Source organism: Mobula hypostoma, chromosome 6 (genome assembly GCF_963921235.1).
Source record: "Mobula hypostoma chromosome 6, sMobHyp1.1, whole genome shotgun sequence".
Taxonomy (NCBI): domain Eukaryota; kingdom Metazoa; phylum Chordata; class Chondrichthyes; order Myliobatiformes; family Myliobatidae; genus Mobula; species Mobula hypostoma.
Genome location: NC_086102.1, coordinates 183,812,478 through 183,828,539, shown reverse-complemented (window position 1 = coordinate 183,828,539; position 16,062 = coordinate 183,812,478).

The window sequence follows — 16,062 nt, the reverse complement described above, 5'->3', positions numbered from 1 at the left end:
CTACAGCAATACCTGAAGTTCTCATCTATGTATTAATAACTTTCAGATATGACTTTTCCAACTCTCCTGAACAACGTTCACTCTAAGGTGGGTGTGTGTATGTGCACACTCACCTTCTGCTACTAGCACACAAAGGAATTTAAACTGCGCACAAAAACTTGTCATCCTCTACTTCGTTGGTACGTTGAGTATATTTCACGTTCGTACACAATCACATTTACTTCTCCAGTTTCGGATGCGGACGGTGTTGACAAAGTGGAATTTGTGTTGATTTGCCAGCAGATTTTAGAACTGACTTACTTATACTGTCTTTATTGAAAAAGTTATTCAGTGCTCACATGTTGTTGTTACAGGCAAAAAAATTGCATAGCCCAAGATTTTTGCAAACACTGGTCATTAACATTATTCCTGAACTAGTCCTCCAAACTCGAATGGAACCCAACTTTCTGAACAATGCACACAAAATGCTGAAGGAACCCAGAAGGCCAGGCAGCATCTATGGAAAAGAGTAATCATCAAAGTTTTGGGCTGAGATCCTTCATCAGGATTGGAAACATCAACTCTTTTCCTCTTTGTGCTCCAACTTTCCAAAGTTTTCTTTCACAGGAAGACTCTAGCTTACGCTTACTCCTACTCCTATGTCTTGTATTTCTGCGCACTAAAAATGATCAGATTGGTAAATGATGTCAGCCTTTCATGTCTTGCAATTATGTTCTTATCTCTGTCATGTTTGTCTGAAACTTAAAATATAAGGCTATTTTCATCAGCAACTCGTAATTAATAAAGAATGGTTAAGAATTAATATGTTTAATACTATTCCTGAAAGGAACTCTAAAAGGACAGTTAATTTTTATTTCAGTTCAGTTCTGCTGGGTTTACTTCCTTATTGATTCCTTATTGCACTTCTTAAGAATATTTAAAATATTCTCAAGACTGAAATTACAATTTGAGTGTATTTCAATTACAAACATTAATGAAAGAAACAACCTTTAATTTGTGAATCAGTTTAAAATGAGAAAGGCGATTTGTGAGTGATTCATACTGTTTGGAGGGACAACCCGGTTCGACAACTCATTGGGTCTGTGAAAACCATTTACCGATTTTAGATTATAAGGTTTACAGCATGAAGCCAAGCTAATGTTAAATTTGTCATGCAGGGGTGCTCGGACCACTACTTTGTACGTACGAGATTGCTTAGCTATGTGAAACAACATGGGTCCTACAGAAGAAATACTAGAAGATTAGAGGAATAAAAAGCGGGCAGAATTTAATGTTTCGTGTCCTTGCAGTCTTCGATTTCCTTAGGAAAAGGGATTGGTCACTCAGCCTGCCGCGCCTATGAAAACGTTATGCTAGGGAATGGCACGTCTGTGCCTGCATTTTCTCAGTTCTTGATCTCTGACAGACTTCTAAGCAGGAAAACTGTCGCCAAAAGGGAAGGGAAGAGCTTCTGAAAACTGAAGTGTAACTCTGGGGCATTTCCTATAAACAGGGGAAAATTGGCAGCAGTGGAACTCTGGAATCGATCATTTGCCTTCCCTTCTAACTCTATATCAGGCTGCCAAAACATGGGCACCATACAAGGCAAAATCAATTCTTCTACTATTCCTACTTCCTATTTGCCATTATTTTCTCATGAACCAGTCGGGAACTTCACTCAGCTTCCCTTGTCCCATCGCTGAACAGTTCCCACTACCTATTGTCACGTACCCCATGATGGGAATAAAGAACCAGCAGAGATGGAAAACACTTTGGAGTCCAGTATTGCTATAAACTAATAATATTTATTACAAAGTGTAGTAACTACGCATCACAGTAATATAAATGTAGATAAATCAAACAGGTTAGCAATGATTTTATATATATAAGTAAGTAAATCAGTAAGTGTGGAAATAGATATATGAAAAACCAAGCTTCTTCAAGTCTAGGAGTAAATAGATACAGTCTTATGATGGTGAGTAAAGTTCAGTTCAGTTCGTGGTATTGAGTTGAGTAGTGATGAAGAGAGAGAGAGTGGGAGAGATTTGAGTCTTCAGGTGAGCTGACGCCGTCGTTCTTCTTGTTGTTCTCTGAAATGCTTTAGAAGTCACCGGCTGTGACCACAACAAAGGAGACTGGTTTTCTGTGGTGGAGCTACCACCCAGGCAAGGGTGGACACATGGACAACTCCCCACTGGTCACTGCCTTTTCTTTTCACTGCAAGAGCCACTGATCGATCTGCCTGATCAATCCTCCAAAAACTCACTTTTTCTGTGGGCACAACAAAGCTCATTCAGTGTCTAAAACATGTGCCTGAGGTCAATCATCTGACTTCTATTTTATCTTCCCGTGCTGAGCATCAACTGTCACTCAAATAACTCCTTAACTCCTCCTTCCCTTCTTCTCTGTGTAAGAAATGCAAGCAGGCAAATGTCCTTGAGAAGTATCAACACACTGCCGAAAAATCATAACATTGACTGTCCATCAAGCAACGCCCTCGGTTACCATAGCAACTTACAAGCTGCCCAGTGCCATCTCTCTCTCCAACTCAGCAGAAATCCAAAAGTTACTTCCAGTTCCTTAAAGTGACAGTCCAATAGTTAGGCTTCATCTCTCTCTCTCTCTCTCTCTCAAAGCAACATGTCGGTGTTAAATAACTCTCTTTCTCTCTTCCAAAAGCACAGTTCATAGGGGTAATCGAGCACAGTTTATAGGGGTAATTCAGGACCCCATCACACTATAAACTCACTTTCAAGAACTCCTCATCTCATGTTTTTGGTATCTATGACTTATTTATTAATAATTATTACTATCATTTTCTTTATTTTGTATTTGGTGTATTTTGCACACTGGTTGCCTGCAATGTTGGTGCAATCTTTCACTGATTCTATTATGATTAATGGATTTATTGATTATGCCCACAAGAAAATAAGTCACAGGGTTGTTTATGGGGACATATATGAACTTTGAATTAATATCAAGGAGGAGTGAGTTGGGGAGAGGATTAACTGGTTGCATTGCAGGGGTAGTTGAGATAGTGGAGCAAGGATATTTTTGTGGGGTGTTGGGATTGGGTGGTTGGACAGATGATGTGGTGATTTGAGGACACTGCCAGGAAGATGGGGAAAGGGGTTAATGTAGACCAGGTTTATTGATGGCAAACGGTCTAATGAACATACAGGACAAAGAAGACACATAAACAGGGGAAGATGGATGTCTCTGATTCTCTGGCAGTTGCCCAAGTAAAGCAGAGACATTTAAATGATGCCAGAGCAGGTTTTAATTTTCTAATTGGAGCCCTATTCAATATTCACATGAATCTGGCATGCATGGTGCAATTTTGTACAATTGACAGAAAACAAGCATTGGACACCATTTGATATCTTCTGCAAGTTAGGGCTATGATGCTGAGATACACTGGGACACCATCAGTGATGTAACCTGGGGTCATCAGGTGTTTCGGGTTTTTTAACATCAGACATCCTTGCCCAGGGTTGGTTAGGCCCTGGCTTGTGTCCCAGCAGCATTGGTCTATTGGTCTACAGGTCACACATTGTGATCCATAGCCATCTGGAGGGTTGCTCAGCAGCCTCTGTGACGGTCCTGATAACTCTTTTCCTTGCAGCCCCTGTATTGACAAGAAGTGAATAGGTTCTGCAGAATGAACAGCCAACAAAACCTCTACATCCCCCTCTGTAGGCTCTCATGGTGCCCTCCACCCCGTCTCTGGCACAGCTCTACCATCTCCTGATATATGGCCACCTTACACTCAAATGCCTCCTCAATCTGGTATATGTGAAGCACAAGGAAGCATAATTCTGGCCAACAGGATACTGCTCTACGGAGATCAACGGAGCTGTAGTGGAGTGTGTATCAAGCTTCAAATTCCTTGGTGTCCACATTTCCGAGGACCTCATCTGGTCCCTGAACTCCTCCATCCTGATCAAAAAGGCGCAACAGTGCCTTTATTTCCTGCGGAGCACCAAGAAAGCTCACCTCTGTCCCAGGATACTGATGGACTTTTACCACTGTACCATTGAGAGCATACTCACCAACTGCATCTCAGTGTGGTATGGCAATTGTCCCGTATCAGACCACAAAGCACTCCAGTGTGTGGTGAAAACTGCCCAGCGGATTATCGGCACCCAATTGCCCACCATTGAGAACATCTACCATAAACGCTGCCTGGGCAGGGAGAAAAGCATCATCAAGGATGCATCTCACCCTAACCATGGACTTTTTACTCTCCTCCCAACCGGTAGGCGCTACAGGAGCCTCCGCTCCCGCACCAGCAGGCACAGGAAGGGATTCTTCCCTCAGGCTGTGACCCTGCTGAACCTCACATCACAGTGCTAAGCAGTATTGCACCCGTATTGTACTGTCTCAGTACTTTTATATTTGTGTGCTGTAGCACTTACTTTTTATTCACAGTTATTTTGTAAGTAACACTATGCTTCGCATTTCTTGTTAGATGCTAACTGCACTTCATTGGCTTTGTATCTGTACTCGGAACAATGACAATAAAGTTGAATCTAATCTAATCTCTGACCTGGAAGAGACCCTCTAAACCTAGAAGTCTTGGCACCATTACTCTAGGTCATTAAATGACAATAATGTAAACTTAGTAAAGCTAAAATTTTAAAATTTCTCATGTAAATTTTCTTTTCGGCATGTTAAGCAGTTAATAGAGTGGCATATTGGGAACTGGGACCGTTTTGACAAACCATGCTAACTTTCTTTTGGAAATTCTCTTATGGAATTGGCTTCCTGTTTTCCAAGACTGACAATATTTCAGAATTGTCAATGATTTTAGGTTATTTCAGGAATTATAGCTGCTTTCATTGAATCCTTTCATAAGTTTGGCCACTGGAATGGAATTGATCAGTCTCTGTGAGGCTGGAGTTAAGTGTTGTGTTTCTTACCTGTGCCCAGCAGAACAGAAATCCTACAAAGTGTGCAGGCTGCCACCTGGTAATTTGAGAAGCCTTTCTGTGATGGGCACCGACTTTTTGCTACCTGTTACCCCAATTGTCAAAATTGCAGACTTAAGTTCTCTTCAAAATGCCACAGTAAAAGCACATGGACCTCTTCTGGGTGACAGCTGGAAAGAGCAACAATACAGCCATCAAATTACCAGAAGAAAATAAGGTCTCACTCGTGCAGAGTCATACAACAAACAATACCATCAACTTCGCAGCAAATTTCCACCTTGCTCTTACGTTATTTGGGCCATTTTCTCTCCAAACTCTTTCCATCTGGAAGGAAAATCGAGAAACGTTAATTACTAGTATCTACTTCAGGGCCATCATCTCCCAGAGTTATCTTGATCATGCTTCCTTTGATACTGCTTCTTGTAATGAATCCATTCCATTTTCCAATTTCTCTGTCTTCATTTCTGAAGATATCATTTTCTACGTGTTCTCAACTGACCATCCTTTTCCTCAGCCATATTTTCTTCTCTCCCTGAGTTGACAGGATGTCGACTACATGTGGTGCCCTTCTCACACTTTCTTCTGCTACCTGAAGCAAGGATAATGTTCCTTTTTACAAACTCACTCTCCGCTCTACAATGACACATACAGGACTATGCAAAATGTTTTAGCCACCCTAGCTATGTGTGCCTAAGACTTTTGCACAGTACTGTAGTCTCCACCATAGCACAAAACATCCTTTTCTCCATAATATAAAACATTAAAATATCTCTAGCTTTTACCAATTCTCAGTAAAGTTCATTAAGTTGAAACATTAGCTCTGCTTCTCCCTCCACAGATGCTGCCTGATCTGTGGACTATTTCCAGCATCTTCTGTTTTTATTGTGAAAACTACAAAGGCATTTGCTGATATTTTTGCAATTTACAATATAAGTTACCAAATTACTGTAGAGCTTTTGAACAGGCACTGTGTGAGATTGCCTTGCCTGCAAAGCTTTTAAACTAGAATTGTGATTGTGATGGACCCAAGGTCCTTTACTCACTGGTAAACTTTAAAAACATTGGAAACCATTATCTGGGTCAAATCTGACTCCATTTTACTATAGTTTGTAAGATTTCACAGCTCCTAGGAAACTAATTCGTGCTCTGAAATACACTAAGGTCAACACACACAAAGTGCTGGAGGAACTCAGCAGGTCAGGCAACATCTATGGAAACGAATACACAGCTGATATTTCAGAGTTCACCGTCCTATTTTAGTTTCTTCCCCCTTTCCTTTCCAGTCCGGAAGAAGGGTGTCGGCCCGAAATGTCGACTATTTATTCTTTTCCCTAGATGCTGCCTGACCTGCTGAGCTCCTCCCGCATTTTGTGTCTGTTGCTCTGGATTTCCAGCATTTGCAGAATCACTTGTGTTTATAAAACACTAAGGTCTATTTCTCAAGAGAATAAAAATCACATTAGTTCTCGGGATGCTATCTCTTAGAAATATAATGTAACGTTTTATGAAAGGAAGTTACTCTTCCGCCCGTTTTAATGTACGCTGTTAGTACCCCGTGGTTTCTCAAGTTAATTTTAAGGTTTGAGAATTAGCACGGTTTCCATTGGAAATCACCACCGACTAAGGTTTGCTGATGTCAACCCCTAGGAGGAGTCAGTCAGTCAAATTTGTCAGCTTGCTTTGCTCCGTTACAGTCATTCAGATGTCGCCGGATGAGTTTTAGTTTGAGATGGGTTTTCATCCTGGATTAAATCTACATCGGAGCTGTTAAAAACCCGCCGGAGAGTGCGGATTTGACTTCTGAATGCAAACGAGCTGAAGATCGGTTGTTTTCCACGCGTGGGTTTGCCTGCACAGCGTTAACTTCGTGTGTTCATTTGGCATTCGGAATCCAGCTCCTGAACTGATCAGAGATCATCATGGCAACGTGCACTTTGATTTACCCCATCAGTAGAGTGATATTGTTCCTGCTGCTGCCGCTCTTGAATCCTGCGCACGCCGGATCCCCGTCCCCGAACACGGAGCAGTCTCCGCTCACGGACTCCACCGAGTTCCCGGTGAACTCAGTCCCTGAACTGGCTCACAGCACAGGCTCGGGGGAGGTGAGCGTTCCGGACGGGGACAGGAGGACGCGCAGCCCCGGGACGGACTCACTTCTCACTTCGGGCTGGGACTCTTCTGCTCGGCACCGGTCACCTCCTCAACCCAATGGCGGTAAGTCAAGCGATCCGGACCACCCAGACCAACCTCGGCGGCACTCTGCCCCTCCTCTGCGCACGCCCGGCCCATTTACTCTTTAAAAGCGCAGGTAATGCAACCAAGATGCACAAGTTTCCTTGCAGATCAAAAAAGTTACTTTTATTTCACCTCGAGAGAAATGTTCCTTTATTTGTGTCTGTTCTGTGGGGATTGTGTATTGTTGCTGCTGCAGGGCAGGTCCGGCTAAGATTTGTGATAATTCAATGCTGCTCTGTCTAAAGAGAATCCTTGACAAAACGCTAAAAATGTTCGTCCTTTTATACCAAGCAAATTGCAATATACAGGCAAAGAATGTCTCATCCATCGTGAGCGCTCTGCTCATTCTATAGCCCGATAGTTTTACTTTAGATCTGACACGTATGCAATGCGTTCCGTCTAAAGTTATTTTCATGCTGATGGAATATTGGTCTGAAGGAAGAAAAATGTTCGCTACTGAGGTGGTAAAGGGTCTGTATGCTCGATACGGATAATGCCACGAGATGTCCTGCACCGACCTGCTTCATCCTCATTCTGACGGTGCAGCTTAAAGATTGTGATCTTTACTTGATGTTATAAGTAGATAACTTTTAATAAATTGCCACTTTAGGACAAAAAAGTAACTCCAAAGTAAAGTTAACTATGGTTAAGATGTGGGGACTCAGGAGGTGCAGAATGCAGAAAGAACAGAACATTACAGGACAGGAAAAGGCCTTTCGGCTCACTAATTAAACTAATTCCTTGTGCCTACCTATATCCATATCCCTCCATTCTCCCCACATTCATGTGTCTGTCTTGGATCCCACTGACCCATGGTTTTACACTTTCATTACTGCTGTAACCAACTGAAGCATTTTCAATCTAGTTGTGATGCACAGCTACTTAAGAAAAATAGTAACAATTCCCCACTCTGACCTTTTACCTCTTCTCACCTGCCCCCTGAAGCCCCTCCTCCTTCCCTTCCTCCTATGGTCCACTCTCCTCTCCAATCAGATTCCTTCCTCTCCAGCCCTTTATCATTCCCACCGATGTGGCTTCACCGATCACCTTCCTAGCTATCCTCCTTCCCCTCCCCTCCCCCACACCTTTTTAATCGGGCATCTTCCCCCTTTCCTTTCCAGTCGTGATGAAGTGTCTTGGCCCGAAACCAACTGTTTTCTCATTTCTATAGATGCTGCCTGACCTACTGAATTCCTACAGCTGTGATGCTTCATACTTACTAACAGCCTCAAAGTGTCTGCTGTCCATGGTTCACTTGCTTTAAGTCGCATCTGGAATTTCCAGTTGGCAATTTCTCTCCACAAAGTTCTGACATATTGGGAAATCATGTACTTGGCAGGTTACAGCAGTGGTTTGCCTGTGCCTTCTGCCAGATGAGTTTAAAGAGATCACCACCTCTTGCACTGGATGACCAGGACATCTAAGTGCCTTGTCATGCTCTTAGCGCTCCACAAACGTCTGCTGGCCTGCCTTCTTGACCGTTGGACCATTAATCGGTCTCCTCCGCTCCATCTGCCAAGGCCAGACCACATGCTGGGATAGGCAAATCCTCTACCTCACTGAGGATTGAAGACCCGTTGGCTACCCTCACTTGGTTTGGCCTGTCTGCCGAGAGGGTTTACCGGGGTGTGGCTGCTGTGCGTGTTACAGCTACTTGGAGCCACAGGTGAGAGATGAGCGCCAGGTGGGGACCAAAGGTGGACGAGCTGCACTGAGAAAGGGCACAGCAGGCCCCCTCTCCGGAGGTGCTACCCCTCCCTAGACACCCCATACACCCCTATCCATGGTTACAGGTTGAAAAATTTCTCCTGTTGTTGCATTTTTTTAATTGCAAAAGGATTACAGAAAATATAAAATGACCCCAGAAATAATGTCCAAGTTGTCAGGTTTTTGAGAAGAAAAACAGATCCCCTGGGTTTCCTGTCTCACCATAGAACCTCATGAATGCAATCAATGACTGAACCTCCAAAATCATTGGGGGTGGAGAATTCATCATGCTCTGAGTGAAGACATCTCCTCATTTCAGTGCTAATTGCTTGCATCTTATTTGAGACTTCCACCTTGAACCAGACTCCTTAGTCAGGAGAATCATTCTCAAATAATTTTATATGTTCCTGTGAGGTCTTCTCTCAGTCTTCTAGCTCTGAAGAGCAATGCTCAGTCCCTCCTTGTATGACAGGCCTGCCATCCCAGGAACGAGAAAGGTGAATTTTCATGACCCTCTCTCTATGGCAAACTGTCTTTTCTTGGGCAGAAGATTGACATTGTCCAGGAACTGTAAATCGTGTGCTTTCTCACCAATGCTCAATATAATCGGAGTAATTCATTATCTTTTTCTTACAATATTGCTCTTCTACTCAAACCCACTTGCAAAAAGGGCCAAAACAGTACCATCTGAATTCTGAGTTGTCTACTGCATATATCTATTACCTTTAAGTGATTTGTGATCAAGGACACCCATCCCTCAGAACATCAACATTTTCCAATCTTTCACCTGTTAAAAAATAGTTAGTGGTTAATGTCATTTACTTACACTCTGTACTTCATTAACCTTGTTGTTGATCTCTCACAAATGTCCTTTCATTCATTCATTCAACTATTTATACTTTATACTTTATTGTCGCCAAACAATTGGTACTAGAACGTACAATCATCACAGTGATATTTGATTCTGCGCTTCCCACTCCCTTGATTACAAATATTAAATATTAAAAATAGTAAAAATAGTTAAAATTAGTAAATATTAAAAATTTAAATTATAAATCATAAATAGAAAATAGAAAAATGGGAAGTAAGGTAGTGCAAAAAAACCGAGAGGCAGGTCCGGATATTTGGAGGGTACGGCCCAGATCTGGGTCAGAATTCGTTCAGCAGTCTTATTACAGTTGGAAAGAAGCTGTTCCCAAATCTGGCCGTACGAGTCTTCAAGTTCCTGAACCTTCTCCCGGAGGGAGGAGGGACGAAAAGTGTGTTGGCTGGGTGGGTCGTGTCCTTCATTATCCTGGCAGCACTGCTCCGACAGCGTGCGGTGTAAAGTGAGTACACGGACGGAAGATTGGTTTGTGTGAGGTGCTGCGCCGTGTTCACGATCTTCTGCAGCTTCTTTTGGTCTTGGACAGGACAACTTCCATACCAGGTTGAGATGCACCCCAGAAGGATGCTTTCTACGGTGCATCTATAAAAATTAGTGAGGGTTTTAGGGGACAGGCCAAATTTCTTTAGTTTTCTCAGGAAGTAAAGGCGCTGGTGGGCCTTATTTACTTATTTTTTGTATATTTATTCATCCATGTATTTATTTATTTGTTTGTACATCTGTTGATTGATTGATTGAGATACAGTGTGGAATAGGCCCTTCTGGCCCTTCAAGCTACACCACCCAGCAACCCCCTGATTTAACCCCAGCCTAATCACGTGACAATTTACAACAACCAATTAACCTACCAACCGGTATGTCTTTGGACTGTGGGAGGAAACTGGGGCACCCAGAGGAAACCCACGAAGGTACATGGAGAACATACAACCTCCTCACAGGCAGTGGTGGGAATTGAACCCAGGTCAGTGGTACTGTAAAGCGTTGTGCTAAACACTGCGCTACTGTGCCTCCCACAGTTGTCTACATCCTCTTCAGGCCTTTTGTTTTTGACATCAGCCAACATGGTCCTGTCAGCCAAATAATTTGATCTATTTTGTGAATATTTAGGGTTCTTACATTAATAATGTGATACATTACTAAGCACCAGCTTGATAATCAAAGACGGGCCTATTTATTCCAATTTCTAACCCTAACTTTCTACCTGTTAGCCAACTCTCTTAAGCTGTCCTGGTATTTCACTCATCCCATGTCTCTTTCAGTAAACTTCTGAAAATCGATATGCATTGTATATACTAGATTCCACCCCCCCATATCTACTCATTTGATATGTCCGCAGAGAACTTGAATAGATTAGAAAAATATTATTTTCCTTTTATGAGTCTGCATTAGCTCAGTCAATAGTACTATTTTAAAATTGGATTCAGAATCAGATCTATTATCATTGACATGTCGGAATGCTGAGTTCCTCCAGCATTTTGGGTGTGTTGCTCAGGATTTCCAGTGTCTGCAGAACTTCTTGTGTTTATATCAGGAAATCTGTGGTTTTTGACAGCTGTACAGTGCAAAGACATAAAAATCTGTAATTGACAAAAATAAATAAATAAATCCAGGGAAAAGAACAATGAGATGTACAGTGGTGTGGTGGTTAGCGTGACGCTATCACTGCTGGGGATGTCAGCATTTGGAGTTCAATTCCGAAGCCGTCTGACAGAAGTTTGTATGTTTCCTGTGAGCACGTGGGTTTCTTCCAGATTCTCCAACTTCCTCCAACATTCTGAGGACATGCCTATTGGTAGGTTGGGCAGCATCTGTGGAAAAGGTCAGTCAACGTTTCGGGCTGGAACCCTTCATAGTCAGTGTTGCTTTGACCCCAGCATCTGCAGAATATTTTGTGTTTTCTATCAGTAGGTTAACTGGTCATTGCAGATTGTCCTGTGATTAGGCTCGGATTAAGTATCGTGGGTTACCGGGCAGTGTGGCTCATTGGGCACGAAGGGCCAGTTCTGCGTTGTATTGCTATAATGGGTTCATGGACCATTCATGGGTTCATGGACCATTCAGACAGCAGATAGTGAAGGGAAAGAAGTTGTTCCTAAATCATTGACTGTGTGTCTTCAGGCTCCCTGATGGTAGTAATGAGAAGAGGGCAGGTCCTGGATGGTGAGGTCCTTATTGATTATCTAGAGAAATTTGCTGGTCTTTGATGACAGACTAATCTCCTCAAACACCCAACAAAATAGTGTGCATTCCTCATGATTGCATCGATGTGTTGGGCTCAGGATAGATCCTCTGAGATGTTGACACCCAAGAACTTGAAGCTGCTCACCCATTCCACCACATATTGGTGCGTGTTCTCCTGACTTCCTTTCCCTGAAGTCCACAATCAATTCCTTAGTCTTGCTGACATTATTGCAGTGACACCGTTCAATTGGCCTATCTATCTCACTCCTAATAACCTTTCATTGCCAAGTGAAACTCTTCAACAACAGTGGTGTCATTACATGTGATGTTGGCGTTTGAGCTGTGCTTAGCTACACAGTCATGAGTGAAGAGAAAGTGGAGCAGTGGAATAAATATGCATGCATCTTTGAGGTGCATCTGTGCTGATGGTCAGCGAGGAGGAGGGGTTATCACCGACCTGCACTGACTACAGTCCCCTGATAAGGAACCTGAAGATCCATTTGCAGAGGGAGGTACATAGGGACAGGTTTTGAAGCTTGTTTATTATAAGAATTTGGTTATTAGTACTAAGTGAATGATCAAAGTTCAAAGTAAATATATTATCAAAGTACATATATGCCACCATACACACCCCTGAGATTCATTTTCTTGCGGGCATTTACAAAGAAGCACAAAAGAATCAATGGAACACCACACAGAACAAGACAGACAAAACATCCAATGTGCAAAATACAACAAACTGTGTAAATACAAAAAGGGACAAATAAATAATAATAATAATAAATAATAAATAAATAGAAGAAGAAGAAGAAGAGGAGAAGAAGAAAGCCCTTAACTCCAATTCGAGTCATCGGGACGCTGTCATGACGGCGTTTTTTTAGCAGGCTTTCTTATTTTTACAAGGCCGAGTTGCTAGCTCGACTCTCAGCCTAACACTGATGGAAAGCATGCAAGGGAGCCGGCTGGATTCGAACTCGGGAGCCTTCGCTCTGAAGTCCGGCGCTAATGCCACTACGCCACCAGCTGGCCTAATAAATAAATAAATACGAGGGGTGCTTGATAAGTTCGTGGCCTAAGGTAGAAGGAGTCAATCTTAGAAAACCTAGCACACTTATTTTTCAACGTGGTCCCCTCCTACATTTACACACTTAGTCCAGCGGTTGTGGAGCATACGGATCCCTTCTTTGTAGAAGTCGGCGTCTTGAACCTCCAGAAAGTGATCCACAGCAGGGGTGATTGATACGTTTGTGGCCTAAGGTTGAAGGGGATAAGTTATTAACTTCAAACTTTCTGCATTATCACTCAAAGAGTTGAACTTCGCGTGCATATAACGAGAGCTATAAAACTCATCTCCTTCTACCTTAGGCCACGAACTTATCAATCACCCCTCATAAATAAGCAATAATTATTGAGAACGTGAGATGAAGAATCCTTGAAAGTGAGTTCATAGGTTGTGGGAACAGTTCAGTGATGAGGTGAGTGAAGTTGAGTGAAGTTGTCCCACTGGTTCAAGAGCCTGACCATTGAGGGGTAGTAACTGTTCCCGACCCTGGTGGGCGTGAGACCTGACGATTGAGGGGTAATAACTGTTCCCGACCCTGGTGGGTGTGAGGCCTGATGATTGAGGGGTAGTAACTGTTCCCGACCCTGGTGGGTGTGAGACCTGACGATTGAGGGGTAATAACTGTTCCCGACCCTGGTGGGTGTGAGACCTGATGATTGAGGGGTAGTAACTGTTCCCGACCCTGGTGGGTGTGAGACCTGACGATTGAGGGGTAATAACTGTTCCCGACCCTGGTGGGTGTGAGAGCTGACGATTGAGGGGTAGTAACTGTTCCCGACCCTGGTGGGTGTGAGACCTGATGATTGAGGGGTAGTAACTGTTCCCGACCCTGGTGGGTGTGAGAGCTGATGATTGAGGGGTAGTAACTGTTCCCGACCCTGGTGGGTGTGAGAGCTGATGATTGAGGTGTAGTAACTGTTCCCGACCCTGGTGGGTGTGAGACCTGATGATTGAGGGGTAGTAACTGTTCCCGACCCTGGTGGGCGTGAGACCTGACGATTGAGGGGTAGTAACTGTTCCCGACCCTGGTGGGCGTGAGACCTGACGATTGAGGGGTAGTAACTGTTCCCGACCCTGGTGGGCGTGAGACCTGACGATTGAGGGGTAGTAACTGTTCCCGACCCTGGTGGGCGTGAGACCTGACGATTGAGGGGTAGTAACTGTTCCCGACCCTGGTGGGCGTGAGACCTGACGATTGAGGGGTAGTAACTGTTCCCGACCCTGGTGGGTGTGAGACCTGACGATTGAGGGGTAGTAACTGTTCCCGACCCTGGTGGGCGTGAGACCTGACGATTGAGTGGTAGTAACTGTTCCCGACCCTGGTGGGCGTGAGACCTGACGATTGAGGGGTAGTAACTGTTCCCGACCCTGGTGGGCGTGAGACCTGACGATTGAGGGGTAGTAACTGTTCCCGACCCTGGTGGGCGTGAGACCTGACGATTGAGTGGTAGTAACTGTTCCCGACCCTGGTGGGTGTGAGACCTGACGATTGAGGTGTAGTAACTGTTCCCGACCCTGGTGGGTGTGAGTCCTGACGATTGAGGTGTAGTAACTGTTCCCGACCCTGGTGGGTGTGAGACCTGATGATTGAGGTGTAGTAACTGTTCCCGACCCTGTTGGGTGTGAGTCCTGATGATCTGGTGGTGAACACTGACTTGTATTTGATAAATGCATGCCTTGTGGTTATCTAATGTTCCAAAGCAGAGTAGAGAGCCATTGAGATTGCATCCCCACAGCCCTGTTGCTGTGGTAGGTGAATTGCATCTGTTCAGGTCCTTGCTCGTGGCACTTCATCACACCTGTTCTGTACACCGTCAGGGCCTGGTGCCTTGCGACCCTTCACCCTCTTGAGGATGTTTGGAGATTTGCTATTTCTGGTCAAGATGGCGCCAGTGACATCTTCCGGATAGTCAATGATCTCAATTTTTCTTTTCCTTTTACTTGTTCCTTCTATCTTAACTGGTTTCAGAAACTGTTGGAGCCCGTGACTTAGAGTTTGGCATTCAATCAAGTGATCTAATGCTCTGCCTTTCCCAAGAAAATTCCCAAGGAGAGGACCACGAGCACTCGCTGTCTTGAATAGACAAGAGTCATGGTGCGGAACCACGATCGATTGCATTTCTCACTGACTGAAGTGTCAAGGAAGATTGAAATATCGAGCCGACTGTGGAGGAGGCCGGGTCGGGCGGGAGGTCAGGAGGCTGCTTCTCAGAGTGTCGGGCGGGAGATTGCTCTCCACAGGAGGCTGCTTCGGGCGGGAGGACAGGAGGCTGCATCGGGCGGGAGGTCAGGAGGCCGTGTCAGGCGGGAGGTCAGGAGGCTGCTTCGGGCTGGAGGTCAGGAGGCTGTGTCGGGTGGGAGGTCAGGAGGCCGCTTCGAGCTGGAGGTCAGGAGGCTGCTTCTCAGAGTGTCGGGCGGGAGATTGCTCTCCACAGGAGGCCGCTTCGGGCTGGAGGTCAGGAGGCCATGTTGGGCGGGAGGTCAGGGGGCCGCTTCGGGCTGGAGGTCAGGAGGCCGTGTCGGGCGGGAGGTCAGGAGGCCGTGTCGGGCGGGAGGTCAGGAGGCTGCTTCTCGGAGAGTGAAGGCCTCGTGGACGGACTGAGTTCGAGCTGTTGTTGATGCTGACGGAGGAGGTTTTCAAATTCCGAGACATTTGTGATTATCGGTGTGGACTGTAGTTTACATCGGTCTCCTTCAATTTTTGTGTGTCTTCTCTGTTGTTGCTGGCTGGTGGGTGGGAGATATGTTACTTTTTTCTGGGTGAGGGAGGGATTGGGTGTTTGATGTTACTGTCACCGTTTTTTTGTTTGGAAGGAGGTTGGGAGTTTGGGGTTTGATGTTTTAGTGACTGTGTCCATGTCTGGGGGTGGGCGCGATCTGTTAGTTTTTATCTGAGGGAGAGGTTGGGAGTTTGGGGTTTGATAATTTAGCTGCCATGTCTATGTCCGGGGGGGGGAGGGGGCGTGATCTGTTAGTTTTGGTCTGAGGGGGAGGTGGGGGTTTGGGGTTTGATATTTTAGCTGCCGTGTCTGTGTCCGGTGGGGGGGGGGTGATCTGTTAGTTTTTGTGTGGGGTTGAGG